General features: G+C 35.1%; 1 pseudogene; it reads left to right on the forward strand.

Annotated features, from left to right (window-relative positions):
- Positions 1–2,459: 2,459 nt before the first annotated feature.
- Positions 2,460–4,628, forward strand: LOC140345041 (FERM domain-containing protein 4A pseudogene; annotated as a pseudogene).
- The last annotated feature ends 4,870 nt before the right edge of the window (positions 4,629–9,498 follow it).

The raw sequence follows: 9,498 nt of genomic DNA on the forward strand, positions 1-9,498 counted from the left end.
CATGAATCAGTTCAAATAACAGTCAGCTTCTGTTCTTCTTGTATATTTCCAGCATTATCTGAGTAGAGTAAGAATCTCAGCACACAGAAGCCAGTCTATTCTGTTGCTTCCCTTTAAAAACCCATTGCAAAAAGATCCCATACATAGGAAATGCCCTTTTTAGGTTTCTACAATCATAATCCACTGTTGGCCATTTCCTTACAATCATCTTACACATTTATTTAATCCCTCCGCCCATGTTCTAATTGTAGACTTATCCAGTTAGATAGGGCACTGCACCATCATTTGTCAAATTTTTCTCATCCAGGTCCATATGTACTCTTTTTCAATCTCCACTGAATTTTGTAGGGGGCTCATGTTCTTAGTCATGCAGCTGTGGTCTGAATTTTACATCCTATGCCCCCTCCCCTTCCTTCATCTACAAATTTCTAACAACCTACCTTCAAGTCTTGTTTTTGCCGTTCTAGGACCTGTATGTTTAAAAACCTGGGCGTCTCTGCTCCATAGTCTTTGTGGATTCTACACATCCAGACATTTCGTATTCCTCAAAAGACTGCTTATGGTCTGTCCCACAATGTGTGGCAGACACAACAAGTATATTGAAAAGTGGGAAATATTCAGCTTCCCAGTCACATTTCAACCCTTCAACCATTTAGATAAATGTAGCAGCTAGTAGATGGGTACCAGCTTTTCAAAGAGCTGCTAGGAAAGTATTTGCCCTTCTTGTTTTGCAGGTTGTTATTGGGTAAATTGTCATCCAGTTGTCACAAAGTTAACTTATTCAAAAAATAGTTGTAGCCCACAAGAATTAAATTTCGTCCAAACAAATATCCGGTCAACACTGCTACCAACATACAAACCCTGTGCTCTATAGGGCTTCTCAAACTCTCAAGAACCAGCTGGTACCAACAGACACTTAATATTTTGCTGAAATCATTGCCATGTCTGTTTTAAAATGTAGCATTTAGCTTTTGTATGCGAGCTGTAGAGGATATTAGTGTGTCGAGGTTTGAACTTCTCATATTAACAGTAGGGAAAAAAGCTACAGTGATAAATCATAGCATATTCCACTTTTTCATATTCATGTTTCCTGTCCTTTGCTTCTCAAATAGAAAAGTCTTTTATGTGGTATCCCTAGTCATGAAATGATTGAGAATTTCCTAAGTGCTCAGTACAGACTTATTGTTCCATGGAAAAATGTGGCATGTGGCTGTAAGTACCAGCTAGTGTCAGCGGTGTCATAGTAGATGTTAAAACATTACATACACAATGAATGTATGCCAACCATACACAGATAACTCATTGTAAGAACACACACTCATTTGTATCAAACAAAATGTCAGCCAGTATGTCTTGTATTTACAGTTTTGGGAAATCTATTGCTGGAATGCTATATATATATATATATATATAGTATGTGTGTATTTCTTTAAAGTATAAAGGCTGCATTTATACACCAATATGACTTTTCTCACAAAATAGACAAACCAGTTGATGAAGTAGCACCAATAGGTCAAAACACAAGTAAAGAATCTTGGAAAGTATAAGAACCTGTACATAAAGTAGAATTTGATGAGCTAAAAGAGCTAGAAATGACTGTGACTGACCTACATATCCACTAGAACGATTTGTCAACCACAGCAAGAACATTTTAATAGCTATTTTAGTAGAAGTATAGAGGTCATTTGGCATCTTAGAAAAAAAGAGCATCTTCTTGGTTTATGTACATGCTGGAGTTAAAGAATAGCAACTGCTCACTTGGTACAGTGATTGTATGCTTAAGTATTATTCTTTTCTTTTTTTTTTATTGTGAACTATAGAAGTGTAATGGCAGATATGAGTTTGTTAATACTTAACATGTCGATGTCAGAATAAAACAATAATAGTAAAAGTTTAGTTTGTAAAACACAACACATTTATATGCCTGCCCCAGAATTTGAATTAATAAGGGATTACTTTCGGCGCCACTTTTTAATTTTCACCTGGAAAACTATGTATGTGCAGTCTATAATAGTATTGGTCATCATCTGTGTACATTTTTAAAACAAATATTGATGCAGTAAATAAGCATTTCATAGTATAATTTGGTATACATTTTTTTACGTTTTGGTATACATTACAGTTCAGTACATGAGTATCTAATGATTTAATACAAAAAATGTTTACAGTCATTTTTCTCAAAGCCTTGCTGAATGTGCACTCAAACATGTATTTCCATGAGGATGTGTAATATGTTTTTGAAGTTTGCATCAAAGTTTACTTCAAAGGGTAAAAAATGGATAAGAGACATGCTTCAAGTGTTAAGATCATATTGGATATTTTTATAAATTTCAATTATTCTTAAGATGTATGCATCTGATGTAGTAAGAGATATAAAATGTAAAATGTTATTTCCCAATATGATGCCTGAACGTATACGGTATCATAGATTTTAACTTCTTTTCTCTTTTTGTTTGTAGCCAAAACTGCTGGCCAAGGAGCTCTTAGATCTAGTCGCATCGCACTTCAATCTGAAGGAGAAAGAATATTTTGGTATAGCGTTTACAGATGAAACGTAAGTAAAAGCTGCTAAAACTGAATCTTCTGCTTTTCTCAGATACAATAAGTGATATAGGCAACCTCCTTGATCTCTTTTAATATTATGATTTATTGTTTAACATGCATTTTTTGTGCATACGATGTAGTTGTGTGCCACATTTTTACACTTTTTTTAATAAAAATTACACAATGGCCCTGATTTATTAAAGCTCTCCAAGGCTCCAGAGAATACAATTTCATCAGTGAAGCTGGGTGATCCAGCAAGCCTAAAATGGTTCTGGTCCAGAATTGAAAATATTTTCTAACAAATATCAAATGACTTTTAAGAAAGTGTATCCTCTCTAGCATTGGAGAGCTTTAATAAATCAGGCCCATTAGATCAAACGTGATTTTCTACATTGCAATGTCCTTTCCTCTCCTCTTTGTTGTTTACACTAGCAGGCAAAAATGATTCAAATCAATAAATTCATTTAATCCCTAGGTTAGTGGGTTAGGACTCATTGAATCATGTGGTCCATGCCCTCTACACCAGTCAGCTGTGATGTAATGCTTGACACTTTTCAGAAATGTAAATTGCATTTGAAAGTATCTGTAATCTTTAAATGTGTCCTCTATTCAGACTCACTTTCACTGTAGACAAGGCTGATTTTAGACAAGAAGAGACACAGGGCAAAGTTTGAGAATGGCCACACCATTATAAAGGAACAGAAAATAAATATGTCAGTTAGAGTAAATAATGGTGGTAACAGTTCATATACATTATAATATTGTGACAGTTCTTGCCCATATATCATTGCCATGGTTAGCATTTAAATAGTTGCAGCCAACATACAAGCCTAATGTGTCCCACTTGTATTTATACTGTTGTAGATCTAAAGTCTGTGCAGAGATATGTGGGACAGCAAAGGTGCTTTTCTAAATAGCTGTACACTCACTGAACTCACAATACATCCTACTAGTTCACATATATCATGTCAGTCTATTACCAGTAAGGCAGTTATGGAGCAGTCATGCACCTAGAATCAATAACAAATACAGGCAACAAAAACTCATAGGAACATGTTAGTATACTTGTAAGCAGTTAGAAAGCAGCACAGTCAAAAAACTGCAACATTCATCATCTGGTGACCTTTAAACAACAGCCAGGCAGGTAAGTTTATTTTATTGCAGAAGGGACATCATCTATCTTCTGCAATAAACAACTTGCTTTCTCACTAATTTTTCTAGTTAGGTTTAAGTAACTTCCATCACAAACAATTTCGATTTAAATAATTTCAGCAAAGTGGTATTGATGTTTCTTCACGTCTGTTTTAAATGTATAGATCCTAAATGTTGTGTTTATTTTCTACAGGGGGCATTTGAACTGGTTACAGTTGGACCGCAGAGTACTTGAACATGACTTCCCCAAAAAGTCTGGTCCAATTGTCCTGTATTTCTGTGTAAGGTGAGTTGTTCTCCAGTAACATCTTGGAATGAGAACACTGAATTATTTCCATATGGGCAGATCCTGGCATTGGGTACTGTTCTTCCCTTGCCATGCTGAATTTAGTGTTAGCAGTATATGTATGCTTATGCCTGTATGCTTATCTACTTCTGCTCAAAATTACCATTATTTTACCAGAAAACTACAAAATAATGTTCTAGTAACTCTGAACAGACATTACTACATTATTACTTTGAAAGTATGAGCATTGATTGTTTATGAATGAATCTGTATCAAATTTTAACAGTTCATTTGCCAAAATCCAGCCTCTCCCAGTCCCCTGTGTCTGGAGAAACCGGAGACACACATTTCCTTTAGCCAACAGCCATAGGGAGGGATAAATGAACTGTAAATATAGCTGAAAATCTTCACTGATGTCAGGTTTCTTTACAGATCTATTATCCTCACATCTGGTATTGTGGAGTTTTTGCTCCTAATGAAAAGGTTTGGGAATTCTAAGGAAAGCCTTGCTGTTGTGAAATTAAGAATAACATGTGTTGAGTTATTTGCTTTCTCTTCCAATAGCCGGATGTGCTGTTATGGGAGCTCTAAAGCAGTAATGGCCAGCAATGGGGGCTGGGGCTATATGAGTCGTATAAGAAACTAGGGTTCCTAAGTCATCCTTTTAGAAATGAGCCATAATTATTTTATTAACATTGTTCAAGAGGTGAGCTCTATGTCCTCTGTGTGAGCTTCTATGTCCAATATGAACAAATATCATAGATTGAATAAAGTAACTGGAGTTTAAGGGAGGCTTCCACAGTTCCCATGTTCCCATGGGGTCATTGGTTAACAACTTAATTCATTTATTACTTTGTGCAATTATTTCAGGCTTGTATCATGTTTGGTAAATAGTGAATATAGTATTTACCCAATTACTGCATCTACTTTGGAGGTGTCCATGACAGCCCCAGAATGAAAATGTGTTGGAACTTTGGCAACCCAAACCTAAATCTAGAATTAACTTTTCAATGAAGACCTTTTTAATGATTTCATATTATAGTCCACTGGTAAAATGTACCCAGCTGTAGTTAACAAAGCAAGTTTCTGTATGGTAGTGGGACCTCTTGCTGCGGGCTTTGACGGTAAAAACAGCGATTAGTTTTTAAACCTACATTAAAAACCTATTAGTAAAAAAAGATGTAGCAAACATAATACATGTAAGCATTCAACAGATTGGTTGATAGTTTTATTTAATAGAGCCTGAAGTTGAATATTTATGTGTTTCACAAATTAGTACTAAGAGTATACAACATAAAAAGCAAATTTCAGCTATTTAAGATAATATGTTTTCTAATATTTCACATTATACACTAATCTAAATTTCAAGCACAGTTATATGCCATCTCTACTTACCCTAGGCCTGCAGATCAAGCACAGATTAGTCCATTTAAATTCACCATTGAAAGCTATTGGATACATTGTACTTGTTCTTTTAGTACCATGGGTAGTTCTTTTATTTAGCAGCGTAAAGCTACATTTTCTGCCACAAAAAAAGGAGTTTCTAATTGCACTCTATAGTGCAGTCTAGCATCTGCAGAATACAATACATGGGTGTGAAATGTAGTAACCTGTAAGATTCTATTGAAATGCGGAAGTATTCATAGCTACTGGTTTAAAACTATTTTAATCAGGATATATGGTGGCCTCAGTTAGACATCAGTGTAATCTTATTAGATAAATGAGATCCCATCTTTATAAATTAGTTTACTAATCCCTCTGCATGGTGGGCAGACATGTAGATTGCTTTTATACACAAATCCCTTTAAAACAGGTAGAAATAAGCTAGATTGAAGGGTCATACCAGGACATGAGGAAGTCAGGCCTGGCTGTCAAAGGCAATCTGACAAAGCAGAGGAAACTTTCAAGCACTTTTTATGGCAAGAACGTGTCAGTATAAAACAGGATACAGTGATTACTTCAACTATATTTCATTTTATTGAGAGAATGCCAATAAAAGCAAAACACAAGAAAAATCAGGAAACAAATCACTGCTTTGAATAGACTGATTAGCAGCATCCTGAGCTGCTATAGTAAAATCCGGGAAGCTAAGTTCTTAGTGAGATATAATATTCACCCAAAATACCAAGATATCAGAGATTGTATATCTGACTGCCATGTTTCGCTATGGTCAATTTATCCTGCTAAATGCTGATATTTTCACGGTTATTTTAGGATTTACATAAGGCACAGCAACTATCCTAAAGGGGAACTATAGGTCAACCTAAACAAAACTTTCTTAACCTTTTTAATATGAAACTCTTGAAATAACTTTCATAAGAATCTCTGCTATAGTTGACGTGCACAGCTCACAGTATATTAGTGTAGTGCTCAGAGAAAAGAATGGCTTCTACATAACTGGCCAGTGGGAAGAATACAGATAGCAAAAAAGAACATTGGTGTCACTTAAACTTACACAAATTGCCCATTGCTCTAGGAACCCCCCAGAAACTTTTGGAAGAACTTTTTTTTACAACTATAAGTTAAAACTCTGAGATCCCCCTTGTCATGGGGCTAATGCTGGCTCGGGTTACTGACATTTAGAAAATGCCAGCCCTTCTGTGGCTTTACATAAACATTTATCCTCTTCCAGAGGTCATGTCACTTCTGCCTAGTCATTAATCACATGACAGAACTACTTAAGAAATCACTGACCTGTTTTCTGCAGGAAATGTATGTTTTTCACAAATGCAATTTAATGGTTTATTTGTGTAATTGGACACAAGGGCAGATTTAGTCTCCCTTTGTAAACAGCTGGCTGTTAGAGATGATATAAACGTAAAAATAAGGATGCAGTGAGGGGTAGTTATTTTACTTCCTCTGCTTTTCATTTTAGCTAAAGTCTCCATAAACAGTACTAAAAAGAAAGTCATCTACTGGCCTTCCCTTCCCATGTATTATTGAAGCTTCTGAGGCAAAAAGTAACCTGCAAAGGATACCTATATTGTCTTCCACATAACTAGGTGCATTCGACTGCTGTACAGTTCTGATTTCATTGGTCTCTCTGAAAGTGCCTCACTCAGCGGACACATAGTTAATAAAGCATATATTGACATTCCAGTTGCCCCAAAGACAGTAAGCCACTGTGACCCCTGATGCTGTTAACAAGCCTTTCTACCTACTATTAAACAGTTCCTATTGGAACCTTTAAAAAATTAAGGTAATGTTTTAATGTAATATACTGATGCATAATTTCACTTACTCACCATGCTTACATTTTTGTAATCAGATAAATCCATCATAGCCACATGGCCCTTTTGTTCATTTTTCAGCATTAAACTCCCACTAACTGTGATATTCTCTTTTTTACCCAAGCAAAAAATGTTGAAGATGTATATGCTGATCTTTGTATAACATTTGAAACTTTACCTGGTAATAATTTTAAATAATCGATACCTGTATGTTTATATTAGAAAGAATCTTGTGTATGAGAACTGTTAATTCTCTTGAATGGCTTATACTTATACTTATAATTAAAGACCCATATGTCACCTGGCATTCATTTTATTTGCATTGGAAAGTATAGCTTCACCACAGCAACCTGGGGCTGTGCCACATGAGCTGTACTGTGATTTAGTGACAAAATGTGACCACAATCCATTGTTTTAAAGCCTCATAATAGAGTCAGAAAATCTTACACATTCATATGTGTGGTTAGGTATGGTGGACCTAACAATTTTGTTTCCATAAAGATATAGCATCATTTTTTTCTAATGTTGGCATAAAAAAAGTTAAGTGATGCATTTATCTATGGCTAAGCCCTGGATGGAGTAAAATGCGTCAGCTGGGGAAGCTTGGGTCTGGTGGATGGCTCTCTGCCTATGCACCAGTCTGACTCAGCGTAGTTTTTGGAAGAAAAAAAGATTACCAGGCAATAGTGTGGTTCTTTTTTTTTTTTTTTTACTAGAGTTCTGTCAGGTCTTTGGATGCACCACATGAGTCTGCACCTGTGTGCGAAACCATTGGTTTACCTGGAGTGACATCAATGAGTCACTCTACAATTTATTTAATCCACAAGCAAGGCACTAGTACCTTACTATAAAAAAGTTGGGAAAGGAGATTCATTTGGTTGCAGACTAAAAGCTAACTTTTCTTTTATTGTTTTACTCTTTTACTCCAATACGATACATTTTTTTCCCATAAGTTACAGGTTGATACATTGAAAACATCATGCATTCACATGGTTAGTCACCAAGACCCAGAATATACCGGTAATTATGATCCAATAAAAGAAAAATACTGCCAGAATCCAGTATGCATTTTTTTCTCAGAAATCAGCATGTGCACTTTTGAACATGTGCCATGTTTTATTGCACTGTCAGGCATCTTTAATAGCTTCAGACAAGAGGATACTGGGTTGTAATTCCCTGGAGTTGGCAGCCTTACAGTAAGAAATTTGTGGCAAAAGCTTTTTATCTTATGTTAAAATAACCATTGATTTTTTTCTTTATTTATTGTGTCCAGGTCAGTATCAAATTAGCCAAATGCTATGGTATTATGTTTTGTCAGCTTTCTAGTCTTGCTGAGCTTTTGTCAAATTTTCTAATGTTGAATCATTGCAAGCCAATGTTATTTGTCCATTCTTTTGCTGAGTTTTTAGCATGCAGAACACTGATGCTGAATTTTATTTGATGGATATCCTAGATAGCAATATTAGAAAAGAAGATCTAGGATACTTTTATTGTTAAAATCTAGTGTTCTAGGAAATTCAATATGGTAAAAGCTAAATTAAGAAATGAAGCTGTCATTTTTCTGCCTGCGTATGCCTGTATATACATACAACATATATCCCCTGTCTGCTATATTTATATTTGTATTTTTTGTCTTTGCTGTAAATCTGTCACAAATCTGCACAAATCATGCTACAACATATAAAAAAATATTAAAACCATGAAAACAATTAATGGATTTTTAGAAATAGTCAGATTTTTTTTAATAGTCTAGTCTAACGTTTAATTGTAAAGCATTTGTTTTTATTAAATGCCTTTTTTTAACAAAAAACAAAAGTCTGAATGGGAGTGCAGAGCCCCTTGGTATACATGTGACACAAATCCCAGGAGGCTTTGAGCTGCTCCTTCTGCACCTGCCTGAGATTAAAACAATTCAAGGTTTTTGTACTTGAAATCTTGAAACAGTCAAATAAAAGAAGAAGTGTCCATGTTTTATATATATATATAGTATGTGTGTATTTCTTTAAAGTATAAAGGCTGCATTTATACACCAATATGACTTTTCTCACAAAATAGACAAACCAGTTGATGAAGTAGCACCAATAGGTCAAAACACAAGTAAAGAATCTTGGAAAGTATAAGAACCTGTACATAAAGTAGAATTTGATGAGCTAAAAGAGCTAGAAATGACTGTGACTGACCTACATATCCACTAAAACACTAGAACGATTTGTCAACCACAGCAAGAACATTTTAATAGCTATTTTAGTAGGAGAAGTATAGAGGTCATTTGGCATCTTAGAAAAA

This window comes from Pyxicephalus adspersus, unplaced genomic scaffold (genome assembly GCF_032062135.1).
Source record: "Pyxicephalus adspersus unplaced genomic scaffold, UCB_Pads_2.0 Sca419, whole genome shotgun sequence".
Taxonomy (NCBI): Eukaryota; Metazoa; Chordata; class Amphibia; order Anura; family Pyxicephalidae; genus Pyxicephalus; species Pyxicephalus adspersus.